Source organism: Melanerpes formicivorus, unplaced genomic scaffold, assembly GCF_026170545.1.
Source record: "Melanerpes formicivorus ecotype bairdi unplaced genomic scaffold, bMelFor1.0.p_v2 SCAF_21, whole genome shotgun sequence".
Classification (NCBI taxonomy): domain Eukaryota; kingdom Metazoa; phylum Chordata; class Aves; order Piciformes; family Picidae; genus Melanerpes; species Melanerpes formicivorus.
In genome coordinates, this window is record NW_027142373.1 from 13,423,590 (window position 1) to 13,442,129 (window position 18,540).

At 53.8% G+C, this 18,540-nt stretch overlaps 1 long non-coding RNA gene across 1 annotated transcript; it reads right to left on the reverse strand.

The window, feature by feature from the left end:
- Nucleotides 1-219: 219 nt before the first annotated feature.
- Nucleotides 220-16,296, reverse strand: LOC137447773 (uncharacterized). The gene is made up of 4 exons (XR_010988917.1): nucleotides 16,273-16,296; nucleotides 14,911-15,026; nucleotides 13,080-14,637; nucleotides 220-1,069 (listed from the first exon to the last, which is right to left on the reverse strand). It is a non-coding gene; the product is annotated as an uncharacterized lncRNA (long non-coding RNA).
- Nucleotides 16,297-18,540: the final 2,244 nt, after the last annotated feature.

The window sequence follows — 18,540 nt, forward strand, 5'->3', positions numbered from 1 at the left end:
AGGAGGATTTTCTGATAAAAAGAGACAAAAGAGAAATTCCCACACAGAGCCTGCAGCAGAATGAGGCACTGATGAGTCTCTGGGAGCTTCCTGCTTTTGCTAGTGGGAATATACTGCTTTGGGACCTCTTTCCCAGACACTGTTCTCAAGCTCTTTGTAACCATTCCTGCTGTGAAGAGAATTTCTCAACCGAATACTGAACCTTTATAACCTTTATAGCTTTTGCATATTGTGACGTGAGAGGTGGAGTCAAATGCATGAATAATTTGTATTCTTATTAATTTCTCACCTTATTACCCTTTATTTGTAACAGGGACCTGAAAGAAGGACTGGGAGGGACTGTTCAGAAGGGTCTGTGACAATAGGACGAGAGGCAATGGTTTGAAACTGGAGCAGGGCAGAGTGACAGCTGGGTGGATGTTCAGTGGGTAAGGAGCTGGCTGGGTGCTCACATCCAGCTCAATGGCTTGAAGTGCAGATGGAGGGCAGTGACAGTGGCATCCCTCAGGGGTCTGTCCTGGGCCCTGTGCTGGTTGATATTTGTATCAGTGCAGCAGGATGGAGGCACCAGCAGCAGTGTGCAGATGGCACCAAGCTGAGTGGTGCTGTCCATGTGCCAGAGGGACAGGATGGACCTGGGCAGGCTGCAGAGGTGGTGCCCAGGGGAGCCTCCTGAGGCTCAACAGGAGCAAGGGCAGGTCCTGCTCCTGGGCTGGAACAATCCTCACTGTCAGGACAGGCTGGAGGAGGAGGAACTTCCCTGTCCCATGCTGCCAGGTGCTGGTGTTCACTCCTTGCTGCTGACTCACAGATGGAAAGGAAACCTCCAGCAGGGTAGCTGGAGCCTTGGCATTTTGTTCCAGGTAGGTGTGGGCAGGAGGTGTCCTGTCTGCACCGCTGCACTCCTGAAGGGCTTTGTTGGAACGGCACTGGAGCATCAGCACCAGAGGGCTCTGTCCATCCATCAGGCGCTGCGACCCAACCTACATGGGAGCTGGCAGGGCTTCCTGCAGCTGTTGAGAGCAGAGACTTGGTGGGAATTATGCTCCAGATGTCCTCTTGGCCTGGCCTGCAGAGACAAGGTGGTCAGCTCTGGGGGTCTGTAGGGAAAGGATGGCAAGAAACCTTCCCCTGGTGATTTGGAGGGAGGAGAGTGTCCTCCCTGCTCTGGGGCTTGGCCTGCTCGGTCCAAAGGCAGAGTGCCATCGAAAAGCAGCTGCCAGAGGATGGCAGCAGAACCAGCACAGTGAGGGAGAAGCTTTGAGTCCACCCAAGTCCACAAAGCTGTTCTGTGTGCTGATTCTGACTGAGAGATGCTGACTGCCCTTCCAAACCCTGCTGAAAGCAGAACCCCACAGGACTCTCTAGTTCAGGGTGCTGCAGCTTTGGCTTGGGGACCACACGGTCCCCTGTACATCCCCAGTTCCCAGGACAACACTGCCTGGAGGGTCTTAGTGCCAGCAGCCTGGCAGAACTGTTTCCTCCAGAAGAGCTGCTTTGTGACACAGGTGACTTGCTGGGACACAGCAGGTGCCCCCCCCCCCCCGCAGACACTCTCATCAGTAGGATGCTTCTGACAAGCAGTACCTTAGGGCCACCCCATGAATTCTGTTGCCTGATGATATGCAGAACATTTAGATTCAAGGTAGAGACAATGCCAGGTGGCACTGGGGGCTGCATTCAGCAGTGAAGAAGGGCCTGGTCAAGTCCTCAGTGAAGGTATCAGAGAGCTTTGGGAGCAGGTGGAGCAAATCTTTCCTGTGCTCCCAGGTCCTGCAGCATTGCAGGTGAACATCAGGAAAAAGGGATCCAAGGCACTAATGATTGTGATTGTGATTGATCCAAACTAGGAATGTGCTGCTGCCATGGAGCTGAGTGGTCCTTGAGATCACAGAATGGTTTGGGTTGGAAGGGACTTAAAGCTCACCCCGCTCCAAACCCCAGCCATGGGCAGGGACACCTCCCACCAGCACAGCCTGCTCCAGGCCTCATCCAGCCTGGCCTGGAACACCTCCAGGCAGGACACAGCCACAGCTTCCCTGGGCAGCCTGTGCCAGGCTCTCCCCAGCCTCACTGCCAACAATTTCTTCCTCCTCTCCACTCTCAGTCTCCCCTCTCCCAGCTCAAAGCCATTGTTCCTCATCCTGCCACTCCCAGCCCTTGTCCAAAGTCCCTCCCCAGCTCTTCTGGAGCCCTGAATTCAGGTACTGGAAGGTTGCTCTGAGGCTTCTCCCTGGAGCCTTCTCTTCTGCAGGCTGCACAGCCCCAACTCTCCCAGCCTGCCCCCACAGGGGAGGTTCTGCAGCCTCTGCTCATCTCTGTGGCCTCCTCTGGAGCCTCTCCAGCAGCTCCAGGTCCTTCTTGTGCTGGGGGCCCCAGAGCTGGAGGCAGTGCTGCAGGTGGGGGCTGAGCAGAGCAGAGCAGAGGGGCAGAATCCCCTCCCTGTGCTGCTGCTCTCCCTGCTCTGGCTGCAGCTCAGCACTCAGCTGGCTCTGGGCTGCCAGGGACCAGTGCTGGCTCCTGGGGAGTTTGTCACCACCTGACCCCCCCAAGGCCTTCTCCTGCAGGCTGCTCTCAGCCACTCCTCACCCAGCCTGGATCTGTGCTTGGGACTGGATGAAAATGAAGAGCTGTTGATGAAGTAAGGTTACATCTGGCTGTGAAATTTGCTGTGTTAGCTCTTTGTTTCTTTGTCTGTTCTGAGAGGCCTTCAGGGAAGAGGTTGGGCTGGTGCTGCAAGGAGGAAGAGCTCTCTCTCAGTGTGAAGCTCTGTATTGACTGAAGGATTTCATCTTGACTTCTTAGATGTTTATTTTAGCCTGTTGTAATCAATTCTAATTAAAATCTCTCTGTGGCTTTTCCAGCTGGAGGCTGTGTCAGTTGGTTTTCAGGATGCTTTGTGGTTTTTGATATTCCATCAGCTCTACTCACAGACATTTAGGGTTCCCCCACCCCCCGTTATGATTACCTTCACCATGGGCTGTACTGTTCAGAACAGTTCCAGTTTATTAACCCAACAGGCACCTCAGCTCAGGGGACCAGAGGCACTCTGCAGCTGCTGGCTGGCATCTTCAAAGTGCACCTTGCCCAGAGCAGTCCTTTGAAATGCAGTGCAGGGAGAGGCTTATCAGGATCAGCAGTGGAAGCTGTTGCTGCAGACAGGCTCAGCAGAAATGGGGGCATTGAAGTCCAGTAGCATCTGGAGCTGGCCTCTGACTCACAGGTTTGTGTTCCAGCTCTGGCTCTGCTGTGGGATCTGGCAGAGGATGGGCTGAAGAGCTCAGCACTTGCACAGCATTTGTGCTGGAGACATGTCCAGAAAGGAGGTTTGGGAATGGGAATGGACTTTGCAGAATATATTTGGCTTCAGCTGATGGAGGAGCTGGGGACAGCTGACTGTGCTGTGGTGCTGTGATGTCATTTCATGCCACAGAATCATAGAATGATGGAATTGTTTTGGTTTGAAAGCCCTCTGAGCTCAGCCAGTCCAACACCAACCCAACCCCACCATGGCCACCAAACCATGGCCCCAGGAGCCATGGCCACAGCTTGCTGAACACCTCCAGGCATGGGGACTCCACCACCTCCCTGGGCAGCCTCTGCCACTCCCTGACCACTCCTGCAGCAAAGAAATTTTTCCTCTTCTCCAACCTCAGCCTCCCCTGACACAATTTCAGGCCATTGCCTTTACTTCTCTCACCTGAGCCTAGGGAGCAGAGCCCAAGCCCCACCTGGCTCCAGCCTCCTCCCAGGGAGCTGCAGAGAGTGATGATCAGTGGGCTCCATGCTAGAGACACTGGTGAGTACTTTCTCAGTTTCCCAGACTATGTTGAAGATAGAATCTGGCTGTGATCCTGGCCTGGGAATCCAATCCAAGCCACCCTCAAACCTGGTGCCACATCAACAGTGCATCACCATGTTTGCCCAGGGTAGTCTGGGATGCCCTTTCCCTGGAGGTGTTGCAGGCCAGGTTGGATGAGGCCTTGAGCCAAAGTGCAGCCACTGGCACTTGGACTTGTTAAATGCAATCATGTTGGACTCTGTCTGTCTGTCCAGCCTGGCAAGGTCCCTCTGCAGGGCTCTTCTGCCCTCTGAACAGTCACACAGTCACAGTCACACAGGGATGGTGTTGCCTAGCTCTCTGGTTCTCGCTATCACACATCCAGTTTGCTTTCAGACAGCTTGGGATGGCTTTGGGGGATGCTATGTCCTCTGTCCATGGGAGGTGTGTGGGGTGAAGCCTGAGGGACTTGACCTTTCCCCATGTTGTTCCCTGAGCCACACTCATACAGCACTGAAGTTCTCTGGGGCTCAGTATTCAGTACTCCTAAGGTTGGAAGGGACCTCAAAGATCATCGAGTCCAACTTGTCACCACAGACCTCCTGACTAGAGTAGGGAGGACACCACTGCCCATTGCAGGCTCGAACTCACGACCTTCCCATTAAGGGTCTTGTGCACTACCAACTGAGCCACCTGTCCCTCAAAGGCGTGGAGAATGCTGGTGCTCTCTTTTGGAGGTGCAGTGAGGCTCTGAGCCCTGCTGAGCTAGCTGATGTTCTGCACCTTCTGATGCATGGAAGTGCTGGTCCTGACCTTGTGCATTTGCCTTTGCACCAGGGGAGGCTTAGGTTGGAGATGAGGAAAAATATCTTTGCTGCAAGAGTGGTCAGGGACTGGCCATGGTTTAGTGGCCATGGTGCTGGCCTGATGTTCGGACTGGATGACCTCAGAGGGGTTTTGCAACCCAAATCATTCTATGATTCCATGACTCTATGATTCCAAAATGAAACCAGGTGGTTTGGTTTCATTTTAACTCCCTTCCTCCTCCAGCAGCTCGGCAGAACAATTGATCAGAGGCTTGGATTCTGTTAGGGGGATGAAAGCCTTCTCTGCTCACAAACCAGATGCGTTTTGTTTGGCATTGTTTAACAAAGCTGAGCTTTGAAGCTGAAGCCTACCCAGTGCCTCCCTGCAGCACATGTCCCTCACTGACAGCTCAAGAAGATCAGATTTTGTTTGCCAAAAAATTCTTCATCCAAGTGCCCCTAGTTCACAGAATCATCCATCAGGTTCTGCTGGTCAGTAGCTGAATCCCAAACCTATCAACTCCTGCTGCCCTCCACCCACAGAGCACGCCACACCGTCACCAGGTAGGCACTGAGCTCTGACCTCCCTCAGCATGTCTGGAGAGCAGCATAGCAAGTCCCAGAGAGTCATGGAGTCACAGAATGTAGCAGGTTGGAAGGGAGCCTCCCAGGGCATCTTGTCCAACCCTCTGCAGGCAGCAGGGACAGCTCCAGCCACAGCAGGCTGCCCAGGGACACAGCCAGGCTGAGCTTGAATGGCTCCAGGGCTGGAGCCTCCAGCACCTCCCTGGGCAACCTGTGCCAGTTTCTCCCCAGCCTCCCTGTGCAGAACTTCCTCCTGAGCTCCAGCCTAACTCTGCCCTGCTCCAGTTCCAAACCATTGCCCCTGGGCCTATCCCCACAGCCCTTCTGAGCAGTCCCTCCCCAGCTCCCTGCAGCTGCCCTGCAGGTATTGGAATGCAGCTCTGAGGTCTCCCTTTAGCCTTCTCTTCTCCAGACTCAACAGCCCAAACTCTCCCAGCCTGTCTTTGTAAGAGATGTGCTCCAGCCCTCTGATCATCTTCATGGCCTCCTCTGGAGCCTCTCCATCAGGTCCATGTTTTTGCTGTGTTGAGAACTCCAGAGCTGGACACAGCACTGCAGGTGAGGTCTCACGAGAGGAGTGTAACCAAAGCTAACAGTCCTGCCCTAAGCCATGCCCTCAGCTCCTTGCTCACAGCCTTACCCCACTGATGCTGTTGGTGGACACAAACTGAAAAGCACTGCTGCTGCCCATGTCCCTCCTGTTCCCCTGTCTGGGCCCAGGTTCAGCTCTTGCTTCAGCTGCTGCAGGAGAAACCCCCCTCAGTGCTGGGACCCTGAGGAACACCAGGGACAAGAGCTTGTGGAGTGAGCAGTCACATTCCAGATGCTTTGTGCCACTTCCTCCATAAAAGGTCCCTGGGCACTAGCCCAAGCCCATCTCCTGGGCTGCAGCACTGCTCTGGCACTGCTTATTTTATTAATATTCTGATTTTTCACATCTGCACTCTTAGATTTCTTTCTGGATTCATCTGGGAGCACAATTGCCGTGCAGTTAATGAAATAAGCAATATTTGCTCATTCCAAGGAATCTGGTTAAGCTAATTAGCATGCTGCACTGGCAGAGGAGTTTGATTAGCCCCTATCAGATCTGCCTGTTATTTATTTCTCTTCTTGCTGGGCCCTGCTTCCTCCCTCTCCAGGAATAAAGCAAAGCTCTGTGGCCTCCTTGGGGAAGAGTCACTGCTACCTAGTGTGAAGGCCAAGGTGGGCAATGTCCACCCAGACCCCTGCCAGTGGGTATCTCTACTCTTAGAATCACAGGAGCAGGGAATCATTAAGTTGTAAAAGATCTTGAAGCTCATCCAGTCCAACTACCATGGCCACCAACCCATGGCCCCAGGTGCCATGGCCACAGCTTGCTGGAACACCTCCAGGCATGGGGACTCCACCACCTCCCTGGGCAGCCTCTGCCACTCCCTGACCACTCTGGCAGCAAAGACATTTTGCCTCATCTCCAACCTGAACCTCCCCTTGTGCAACTTAAACCCATCTCCTTCCATCCTATTGCTAGTCACTTCCCATCCATTGCAGCTCTTCCTAGTGACTGTGAGGGCCTGAAGAGACACAGCTCAGTGCCATCTGCCCAGCTCCTTGCTGTCTCTCCAGTGGGATAGCTGAAGGGGCAGTGGACTGGACAGGAAACTGAAAGATAAAGCTCAGAGGGTTGTGGTGAGTGGCACAGAGACAGGTTGGGGGTCTGTAACAAGTGGTGTTCCCCAGGGGTCAGAACAGGGTCCAGTCCTCTTCAACATCTTCATCAATTACCTGAATGAAAAGAGAGAGTGGCCTCAGCCAGATTGCTGAAGACCTAAACTGGGAGCAGGGGCTGGCACCCCTCAGGCTGTGCTGCCACCCAGCCAGACCTGGCCAGGCTGAGAGCTGGGCAGAGGAACCTCAGCAAGGGCAAGGGTAGGGACCTGCCCCTGGGGAGGAACAACCTCCTGCAGCAGGACAGCTGAGGGGGGACCAGCTGCTGGGAAGAGCTCTGGGGAGAAGGAGCTGGGAGTGCTGGGGGACAACAAGTTCCCCATGAGCCAGAAGTGTGCCCTGGTGGCCAGGAAGGGCAATGGGGTCCTGGGGTGCGTTTAAAATAAGCCTGGAGCCAGCAGGTACCAATCTGCTCTGCCCCAGCCGGGACACATCTGGAGCCCTGGGTCCAGCTCTGGGCTCCCCAGCTCCAGAGGGACAGGGAACTGCTGGAGAGAGTCCAGGGCAGGCTGCAAAGCTGCTGAGGGGCCTGGAGCAGCTCTGGGAGCAGTTCTGGGAGCCCTGGGGCTGAGAGCCTGCAGAAGAGCAGCCCCAGAGGGCAGCTGAGCAATGCTCAGCAAGAGCTAAAGGAGCTGTGGGGGGCAAGAGGCTGGGGCCAGGCTCTGCTGAGTGGTGCCCAGGGCCAGCACAAGGGGCAGTGGGCACAGAGTGGCAGCCAGGAGGTTGGATCTGAGCAGGAGGGGAAAGTTGTTTGTTGTGAGGGTGCTGGAGGCCTGGAGCAGGCTGCCCAGAGAGGTTGTGGAGTCTCCTTCTCTGAAGTCATTCAAAGACCACCTGGACACCATCCTGTGAAACCTTCTCCAGTTCACCCTGGTTTGGCAGGGGGTGGGACTGGATGATCTCCACAGGTCCCATCCATCCTCTGCCATTCTGGGTTTCTGTGATCCTCTTCTGGAGCCACAGGTCCACACCCAGTTCTGCTGGTGGTGAGGTGTCCACTCCCTAGGAGTCTGGCAGTGTGAGAATATTTGGTCTAATGTCACTTCTGATGGGGAGAACTGCTTGTGCCTGTCCTTCCTTCTGGGACCATGCATAATCCAGCAGCAAATTAAGTGGAAGTGTGTTGTTAAACTCTGCAAAACCCTGTCTAGACACACTCATTTGGTGTGATTGTAATTCAGGTGCTGACAGAGTGACATTAAATCAAACAGGAAAAAAATACCTGGGTGCTGCTTCCTCCATCTGTAAATGGAAGCCAGTAAATCAACTCTGACAACCACTCATGGAGGGCTCACACATCCTGAAATTCCAGATTGAGCTTCAAGTTCCCCCAAGGACCAGTTTGCAGGGGGGGATGCAGCACCCAGGCTGAGCTTCAGCTCATTCATCCTGGCAAATTGCAGCTCTGTCAGATCACAGCATGGTAGGGGTTAGAAGGGACCTCTGGAGATCATGGAGGGCAAGGGAGATCATGCCAGGGCAGGGTCACCGAGGGCAGGTCACACAGGAACAATTCCAGGTCTTGAAAGTCTCCACAGGAGACTCCACAACCTCTCTGGGCATCCTGCTCCAGGCCTCCAGCGCCCTCACAACAAACAACTTTCTCCTCCTGCTCACATCCAACCTCCTGGCTGCCAGCCTGTGCCCACTGCCCCTTCTGCTGGCCCTGGGCACCACTGTGCAGAGCCTGGCCCCAGCCTCTTGCCCCCCACAGCTCCTTTAGCTCTTGCTGAGCATTGCTCAGCTGCCCTCTGGGGCTGCTCTTCTGCAGGCTCTCAGCCTTTGCTCCTCAGACACATGTTGCAGTCTTCATCACTCTCATAACCTCTGTTGGACTTTCTGCAGCAATTCCTTTTCTCTTTTAAATTGGGAAGCCCAGAACTGGGCACAGCACTCCAGATGTGATCTCACCAGCAGGGCAGGAGAACCTCCCTTGCCCTGCTGGCCACACTCTTCTTCATGCAGAACCCCACTGGGCTTCTTGGCCACAAGAGCACATTTATGGCTCATGGATAACTTGTTGTCCACCAAGACTCCAAGTCCTGCTCTATGGAGCTGTCCAGCTGTTCCAGCAGGTCACCCCTCAGCTGTCCTGGTGCAGGACTCTACACTTATTCCTGTTGAAGCTCATTATGTTCCCTTGTGCCCAGCTCTGCAGCCCGGCCAGGTCTCACTGGATGTCAGCACAGCCTGATGGTGTCTCAATCACTTGGCCTCAGTTAGTGAACCCCACTGGATCTCTCCCCACCCAGCTCTGCAGCCTGCCCAGGTCTCAGTGGATGGCAGCACTGCCTGACAGGGTGCCAGCCCCTGCTCCCAGTTGTTATCATCAGCAAACTGGCTGAGGGTCCCCTCTGTTCCCTCTGTCCCTTCATCCAGGTCATTGATGTAGATTTTGAATAGAGCTGGAGGCAGTACTGAGCCCTGGGGAGCAGCACCAGTTACAGGTCTACAAGTGGACTCTGCACCTTGATCACAGCCCTCTGAGCTCTCTTGTTTAGCCATCATGCAGGACACAAACTTACAGGTGAGCACAGCACTACATCTAACCCCAACTCTCACTGGATAGACCAAGCCCCAGGGTCTAAACTTACCTCTGACAGAAATTCAAATGCTTGACAATCTGCTGAGCACACTGGGACCCTGCCAGGGCTGTGGACATCTCAGTGGTAGACAGAGTTGCAGAACTGGCTCTGTGCTTGGGAGAACACCTGGGGCCCTTCTGCAGTGTCTCAAATACAAGGTGAAAGACCTTTGGGTCCCAGCAGACACAGGCATATGCAAAGAGGTTCAGCTTTGTGCTCTGCTGACTCCGTGTCCCTTGGTGTCCACCCCACAGGCAAGGGACAGAGCTGATAATTCAGATTCACAGAATGCATTGGGCTGGAAGGGAGCCTCCAAGGGCATCCTGTCCAGCCCCTGCAGGCAGCAGGGACACCTCCAGCCAGAGCAGGCTGCACAAGGACGGGGCCTCCAGCACCTCCTTGGGCAACCTGTGCCAGTGTCTCCCCAGCCTCCCTGGGCAGAGCTTCCTCCTGAGCTCCAACCTAACTCTGCCCTGCTCCACTTCCAAACCATTGTCCCTGGGCCTATCCCCACAGGCCCTGTAAGCAAAGACCAAAGAAAGCCCAGAGGCTGGGGGTGCTCAGTGGAGGAGCACTCAAGCTCCTTTCCAGAGCACTCCAAGTTTTGGTCTTGTGTGAAGCAGCTGGTTTAGCCTCTCAAACACGAGGAAACGGGGCACAAAAGTGCATTGTCACTGTGTCAGTGAGAGATGTGACCCAAGCCTTTTAGGTGTCTGTGGTGAGAAGAGCTTTCAGCTCTCTTAGGGTCCACACTGAGAAAGTTTACAGCTCAAATCCCTTTCCTAAGGCAGCCTGAGATTGTCTGAGTTGGTTTTCAGCAGAATCCAGGTAATGTCTCCTGAACAGCAGCAGCTCAAGATAACCACCTGCTTTCTCTCTCCAGCAGTTCCAAAGCTGCTTCTGCCAGTGCTCTGCATCAGGGGATCACAGCTGACACTTCGAGTAGACTCAGGCATGGATGATAATTTCCCTTCTCTCCTGCCCATCCATGTGGCTGTGGCTCCTGCTCATCAGGTCCCTGTACAGCACAGGCCATGGGGGATGTGGTCTTGCTGAAAAGCACTGCAGAGGAGGATGTGGGATGGCTAGTGACAAGAGGCATCCCTGCGGGGTGGGCTGTCCTTCAAAGAGAAGAGCTGTTACTGCTCACTGGGCAGTGGGGAGAGACACAGCCTAGCCACTAGGCAGGCAGCACTTCCTCCACATCCCTTCAGAGGCACCTGTCCCTCTCAGGATAGCATGGGGAGTGTAAGAACCTGTTTAAGGAGAGATGCTAAGTGGATGCTCAAGATAAGGACAGTGGTGTGGCCAGCAGGAGCAGGGCAGAGATCCTGCTGCTGGACTGGGCACTGGTGAAGCCCCACCTCAAAACTTGATGTAGTTTTGGGCCTCTCCCTCCAGGAAGGACATTAAGGGCTGGAGCAGGTCCAGAGAAGGGCAACCAAGCTGGGGAAAGGTCTGGAGAACAGGGCTGAGGAGGAGCAGCTGAGGAAGCTGGGGGTGTTCAGTGTGGAGAAGAGGACACTGAGAGGACACCATGGCCACATACCTTGCTGGAACACCTCCAGGCATGGGGACTCCACCACCTCCCTGGGCAGCCTCTGCCAATCCCTTGCAGCAAAGAAATTTTTCCTCCTCTCCAACCTCAGCCTCCCCTGGCACAATTTCAGGCCAGTTCCTCTCCTTATATCACCTGAGCCTAGGGAGCAGAGCCCAAGCCCCACCTGGCTGCAGCCTCCTCTCAGGGAGCTGCAGAGAGCAATGAGGTCTCCCTCAGCCTCCCATTCTCCAGACTACACAAGCCCAGGTCCCTCCTTCGGTCTTATGATGTAAGACACCAAGGTGCTTCTGGCTGCAGTGCTGCCCACACTGAGTCCTGGCAGTGCTGAGGTGGGGGCTGTTTGCTCTGCTCCCCTCTCCATCATCATTTCTCACTAATTAATCTGCCATCACCATAAAGCTTTGCTGATCATTGCCCTGCCAAAAGACATTTCTCCCTCAGCTGCTCTGCAGCCAGTGCAAGCAGAATCTCATTGGCATGGTGATTAAGGATTATGAAGAGCAGCCATTATCATCCCTGAATAATTTAATGGCTGCACACTTAGCATGAATTGTAGCTGTAAACTCAGCCTGGCTGTGTGGCAGGGGAGAATTCTTTGTTGTCCCATTTATGGCTTTTTTACTGCTTGATGAGGGCTCCAGGTAGGGCTATCAGAAAGGCTTCAACATATTATCACAACTCACCACCAAAAAGGGTCCTGAGTGCACATTTAGTGACACTTCCCCCTGAGATGGTTTCTAACTGCTTGCATCTCAATGAAGAATTAATGCAAGCAAGACCCCAGCCCTACCTTGAAGACCTTCCTGTTGTTGGGACAGGGCTGCAGCTGGAGCTGCCAGCTGGCTGTGATAAAGGAAATGGCCAACCAGAGCTCTGCAGAGCATTTGCTTTCCAGTTCACTGAGCAAACTGGAACCCAGCAGTTTCCATCTGAAGATGGTTCCATCTTCTCAGTGGCAGTGGGCACAGAGTGGCAGCCAGGGGGTTGGATCTGAGCAGGAGGAGAAAGTTGTTTGTTGTGAGGGTGCTGGAGGCCTGGAGCAGGCTGCCCAGAGAGGTTGTGGAGTCTCCTGGTGTGGAGAGCTTCCAACCCCCCCTGGGCATTGTGGTGCTGGGCAAGCTGCTGTGGGTGCCCTGCTGGAGCAGGGCTTGGACTGGGTGAGCTCCAGAGGTCCCTTGCAACCCCTCCATGCTGGGGTTTTGGCAAGCTGCTGTGGGTGCCAATGATTTAGCAGGGTGGTTGGACTGGGTGATCTCTAGAGGTCCCTTTCAGCCTCACCATTCAGTGTCTCTGGGATTCTCTCACACACTTCCAGCAAGGCCTTACCCCAGTGGGATATTCCCTGAGGCAGAAAGAGTGGCAGTGCTGGAGCCTTATTTCAGTGTTGGACCTGCTGGGGAAATTAATCCAGGGTAGCGACTGGGGTCTCCACCTGGGCTGTCCAAGAAGGATACAAGAGAGATGGCTCTCCTGCAGGACTAAACATGAAGTTTCTGCTTGGCTTCTCCGTGCTGTTGCCTCAGGGCTGACTACAGAGGCTGGGCCGATGCAGCTGTGCCTGTGGGGTGAACCACTCAGCTCCCAGCCCCTTTGTGCTGTCAAGACCCCAGGCTGTGCAGTCCTCCCAAAGACCCTGCAAAGCCCATCCAGGTGCCAGGTGACTTTCTCATGCTCCATGTGCCCTCACTGCCATCCTGTGCTGGACACAGCTGCTGTAGTTTAGGAATGTATTGACCAGAAATATGATCAAATATGAATATTGTTCATTACGTAGCAAAAATTGTTTTCCCACCCCAGTTTCTCCAGGCTGGTTTGCCCGGTCTGTAACAATTGCACAGGGCAGAAGGCTAACAAACAGTGGATTAACAGTCTGGAACAATCAGAACTCGGAATACAGAAGAACAAACTGGAATCCCCCACGCAGGTGAACCCAAACAATGCTGCTGCCTCGGGCGGCACAGACGAACCACCGTCGAGTCCACAGCAGAGCTGACTAGGAGGGACCCAGCTATAAACCTCAGAAACAACCAAGGGAAACAGCATATTTTACTTACCAACTGCCCAACTGCTGGCTGCCAAACCCTCTGCGGAACCAAGAGGTTCTGGAGTCTGTAGTTATGGTCCAAGGGTAGAGGCAATGAGAGGGAGCAGGCTGCTGAGGTGAAAGACCAACTTGAGCACTGCACGGCTAAAGAAAGCAGCTAATTGCTCTGGAGATAGGAGCCAGCCGCCGCCTTGAATCCCATTAACCAACGGGGCAGACAGGTGTGAGAGGCAGGAGCATGCAAGCCAGGAGTGTGAGGAGCAAGCTACGAGCATAGGAGATCTCCCTCTATCAACTCCCTTTCCGTGAGGGGCAGGCCCGGCCACACATCAGCCGTTCACACCCTGCCTATCCATTCACACCCCACCAAACCATTCACACCCCGCCAAACCATTCAGACCCCACCAAGCCATTCAGACCCCACCTAGCCATTCACACGCCGCCAAACCATTCACACCCACCTAGCCATTCACACCCTGCCTAGCCATTCACACCCCGCCAAACCATTCACACCCACCTAGCCATTCACACCCCGCATAGCCATTCACACCCGCCTAGCCATTCACACCCACCTAGCCATTCACACTCGCCAAACCATTCACACCCACCAAATCATTCACACCTTGCTAGCCATTCACACCCACCAAGCCATTCACACCCCGCCTAGCCATCCACACCCCACCTAGCCATTCACACCCACCAAGCCATTCACACCTGCCTAGCCATCCACACCCTGCCTAGACATTCACACTAGTCAAGCCATTCACACCCCACTTAGCCATTCACACCCCGCATAGCCATTCACACCCGCCTAGCCATTCACACCCACCTAGCCATTCACACCCGCCAAGCCATTTCCACCCGCCAAACCATTCACACTCCGCCTAGCCATTCACACCCACCAAGCCATTCACACCCACCTAGCCATTCACACCCGCCAAGCCATTTCCACCCGCCAAACCATTCACACCCCGCCTAGCCATCCACACCCCACCTTGCCATTCACACCCACCAAGCCATTCACACCCACCAAGCCATTCACACCTGCAGAGCCATACATACCCTGCCAAGCCATTCACATCCCCCCAAGCCATTCACACCCGCCTAGACATTCACACCCCACCATTCACACCCACCAAGCCATTTACACCCCACCAAGCCATTCACACCCTGTCTAGCCATTCGCACTCGCCGAGCCATTCACACCTGCCATGCCATTCACACCCACCAAGCCATTCACACCCTGCCAAGCCATTTGCACCCCACCTAGGCATTCGCACCCTGCCTAGCCATTCACACCTGCCAAGCCATTCACACCCACCAAGCCATTCACACCCCGCCAAGCCATTCACACACCTCCAATGCATTCACACCCTGCCAAGCCATTCACATCCCACCAAGCCATTCACGACGTTTATGTGGCGAGTAACCTGCACTCAGCTTCGCCCATGGCATCTGACATCTGCAGTGGCCTCTCTGAATCGTGAGGCTCGGGGTCCAGCTTCCACTCCCTTGCAGGCAGACTTAAGGGCACCTGCCTGCTAGGCTCCTTGACCTCAATCTTGACCCTGTCACAGAGAGGGAGGAGAAAGGAGCAGTGGCTCACAACAGATTTAACTGTCTTATTAATGCCTCTTCCAGGACAACAGCCCAGCCATAAATTCCACCTCTACAGCTAATCAGGAGAAATCTTTCCAGAGACACCAAGCTGTCACTTCCCTGCCCACTGTACATGAACTGAGGGCCCTGTGACAACAGTTACAGAAGAAGCCTCCTTCCCTCCTGTGCTCTATTATGTTTGGCAAATGCCTGCCAGCAGCAGCTCCTGATATTCCTCTTACCTTCAGGGATCCACATGTGCAATAAGGATGGTGGAAAGTTACTGCTCATTGTCAGACACCATCTGGGGCCATCCAGAGGGAGAATGTTGGAAATGAGTCTTGCATGTAGGATTTTCCTTTATGAGATGGACAAGAAGAAAACAGTTGTTAGCATCTATAAAGGCAGAAAAAGCCAATTCCAAACCATCAGCAGTTTGGGAAAACCCTCAGGAAAGAAATTCAGCTGTGTGAGCTATCTGTCAAGTAGAGCAGGTTAGATAAGAGGGGTGAGTGGAATTAGCTACATGGATTTAGCTTTGGAACTAAATGTCATGAGCATGGAACAATTAGGACATCCTCCTGTATGGAATCCCAGAACCCCAGCATGGAGGGGTTGCAAGGGACCTCTGGAGCTCATCCAGTCCAAGCCCTGCTCCAGCAGCGCACCCACAGCAGCTTGCCCAGCACCACAATGCCCAGGGGGGGTTGGAAGCTCTCCACACCAGGAGACTCCACAACCTCTCTGGGCAGCCTGCTCCAGGCCTCCAGCACCCTCACAACAAACAACTTTCTCCTCCTGCTCACATCCAACCTCCTGCCTGACACTCTGTGCCCACTGCCCCTTGTGCTGTCACCTGTCTGAGGAGGCTGTTCTAGTAAATCTTGGTAAAACATCTGAGAACACTCAAAATTTGCTTCTTGTTCTTCCTTTTATCTGGGCAATCCATCAGGACTGTCCAAATCTGTTGAGAGCAAACTTAGCCAGACCCACCTGAGTCTGGGGCAGCTCAAGGCTTGGGGACCTTCTGCTCCTTATTTCAAGCCATAGGATGATAAAGACATTTTGTGATGTTCCTCCTCCTTGGCCAAAGTGAAAATGCTCAAAAGCCTGTGAGATAAGCACAGACCCAGCCCTTACACTGACTCCTCCAGGCCACTGGGGAGCACTAAGCCTGGGCTCAGCAGGCAGTCAGAAGGGAATTTGCTTTTGCATCTCACAGACATTTAAGGAAGCTGAGAGCACAACTTTCGGCTGGATTTCTACCAGGTATCTACTGGAATGGTGTGCTGGGTTGAGGCAGCCCCCTTCCCCACCACTGGCAACAATAAACACTCAGACAAATGGAGTGCAAAAGTGATGGAAAGTTTAAAAAGAAAGCAGTGAACTTTTACAGAAAAGCAAAAGCGCAGTGACAAAGAAAAATCCCAAAACAGACCCAGAGAGATCCCATCCCCACCTGAGGGTACACCCAAGACCCCCAGGGCTCCTTCTTCCCCCTCCCACTGCTAGGCTAGTCTCAGCTGGCCAGATCTGAGACTGCCCATCCCCCCGTGGCCTTGGGCCTAGCCAGGCCCAAAGCCAGGAGACATCTCCCCAGTTACCGGCTGACGGAGGAGGAAGAGAAGAGGAAGTGCCAGACCCCGCACTGGATCTTATAGTGGTGCAAAGGATTGTGGTAGGAATTACTACATAATTTCCTGAGTCCACCCCTCTGGGCTGGACTTCTGGACACAGGAAGTAAACATTGCAGGGGGACACCCAGCTCAAACTGCAACAAATGGGGAAACCTTTGGAGATTCTTCCATCACTAATAGGTTTGCAAGTGAATTAGCATCAACTGAAGAGCAAGGACACTGTATTCATAAAATTTAACAGCCCTTGTAATGAAGAAGGGGAAAAAGGAGAAAAAGAAAAGAGACAAAGCACGACAGAGAATAAATGACACTGCTGCCCTAAACTGTTGTGTGCTCAAACACTGGTGACCAGCAGATCAGCTCCACTGCCTTCAGCACACACCTAAAGTGCTGTACCTGAGATTTTGCTCTGCTTTGCCCTAAAGTTGTCCATAAAGCAGCTGCAGGATCTCAATAATCACAGAACCACAGCATGCATCAGGTTGGAAGGGAGCCTTAAAACTCACCTTGTCCAACCCCCTGCAGTCAGCATCTTTAACTAGATAAGATTGGTCAGGGCCACATCAGGTTTGACCTTGAAGAGTAAACCCAGTTGCAGCCTCTGCATCCTGCAGTCCTCTGGGCCAGTGGTCTCCTGGGGTGCATGAAGAAGAGTCTGGGCAGCAGGGCAAGGGAGGTTCTGCTCCCCCTCTACTCTGCCCCAGTTCTAGAGTTCTGGGCCCAGTTCTGGACTCCTTAGTTCAAAAGGGACAGGGAACTGCTGGAGAGAGTCCAGGGCAGGCTGCAAAGCTGCTGAGGGGCCTGGAGCAGCTCTGGGAGCAGCAAAGACTGAGAGCCCTGGGGCTGAGAGCCTGCAGAAGAGCAGCCCCAGAGGGCAGCTGAGCAATGCTCAACAAGAGCTAAAGGAACTGTGAGGGGCAAGAGGATGGGGCCAGACTCTGCTCAGTGGTGCCTGGTTGCAGGGGAGCAGGGGGACTGGAGCATATCTGTGAGGAGAAAAGGCTGAGACCTCCACTTTAAAACCATCACCCTTTGTCCTGTCACCACAGGCCCTGCTAAAACGATTGTCCCCCAAAAAAATACCCAAAGAGTGATGAGATTTGCAAAGTCAGCAAGCAGCAGAACAAGCCAGAAAGAGACCTTGCTAAAGGTATCATCAAATGCTAATAAATACCTTTAGAATTCATGAAGAAGAGAACACACAGCCAGAAACTGCAGCACCAAGAGCTGACCAAAGGCCAACGAAGCTGGGAAAGGGTCTGGAGTAGAGGGCTGGAGAGGAGCAGCTGAGGGAGCTGGGGGTGTTGAGCCTGGACCAGAGGAGGCTGAGGGAGACCTCATTGCTCTCTGCAGCTCCCTGAGAGGAGGCTGGAGCCAGGTGGGGCTTGGGCTCTGCTCCCTAGGCTCAGGTGAGGAGAGGAACTGGCCTGAAATTGTGCCAGGGGAGGCTGAGGTTGGAGAGGAGGAAAAATTTCTTCACTGAGTGGTCAGGGAGTGGCAGAGGCTGCCCAGGGAGGTGGTGGAGTCCCCATGCCTGGAGGTGTTCCAGCAAGCTGTGGCCATGGCACCTGGGGCCATGGTTTGGTGGCCGTGGTGGGGTTGGGTTGGTGTTGGACTGGCTGAGTTGGAGAGCTTCTCCAACCCAAACAATTCTATGATTCTATGATTCATAGAAGGCAAGGGACATCTCCCATGGTGTAGATGTTCCTGGTGCAGACATCTTTGAGCACATTGTCTGTGACTCCTTGCCTGAGCATCTCTAGAGTGTGACTCTCTTGGTTTAGAAAGGCAAAGGGCCTTTCCAACCCAAACAATCCTTGTGACAGCCATACTGCCTGATGCAAGGATTGTCTACCTCCAACCCCCTGCACAGACCAGGGACATCCTCCACCAGATCAGGTTGCCCAGAGCCCTGCCCAGCCTCACCTGGAATATCTCCAGGACTGGAGCCTCAACCCCCTCCCTGGGCAACCTGATGCAGTGTTCCAGCAGCCTCCTGGTGCAGAACTTGTTCCTCACATCCAATCTCAATCTGCTCTGCTCTCATTTCAAACCATTGTCCCTGATGCTGGCCCTGCAGATGTGAGGCACTGCAGAGCAGGACCTCTGACCTCGATGGCTAGAGATCAGTAGAGATGACAATAAAGCACAGAACTAGTTGGGAAGTGATAAATATGGTATAAGGGTGAAGAGCTTCAAACCTGCTGGAGGATTCTGGAGCAATCAATGAATAAC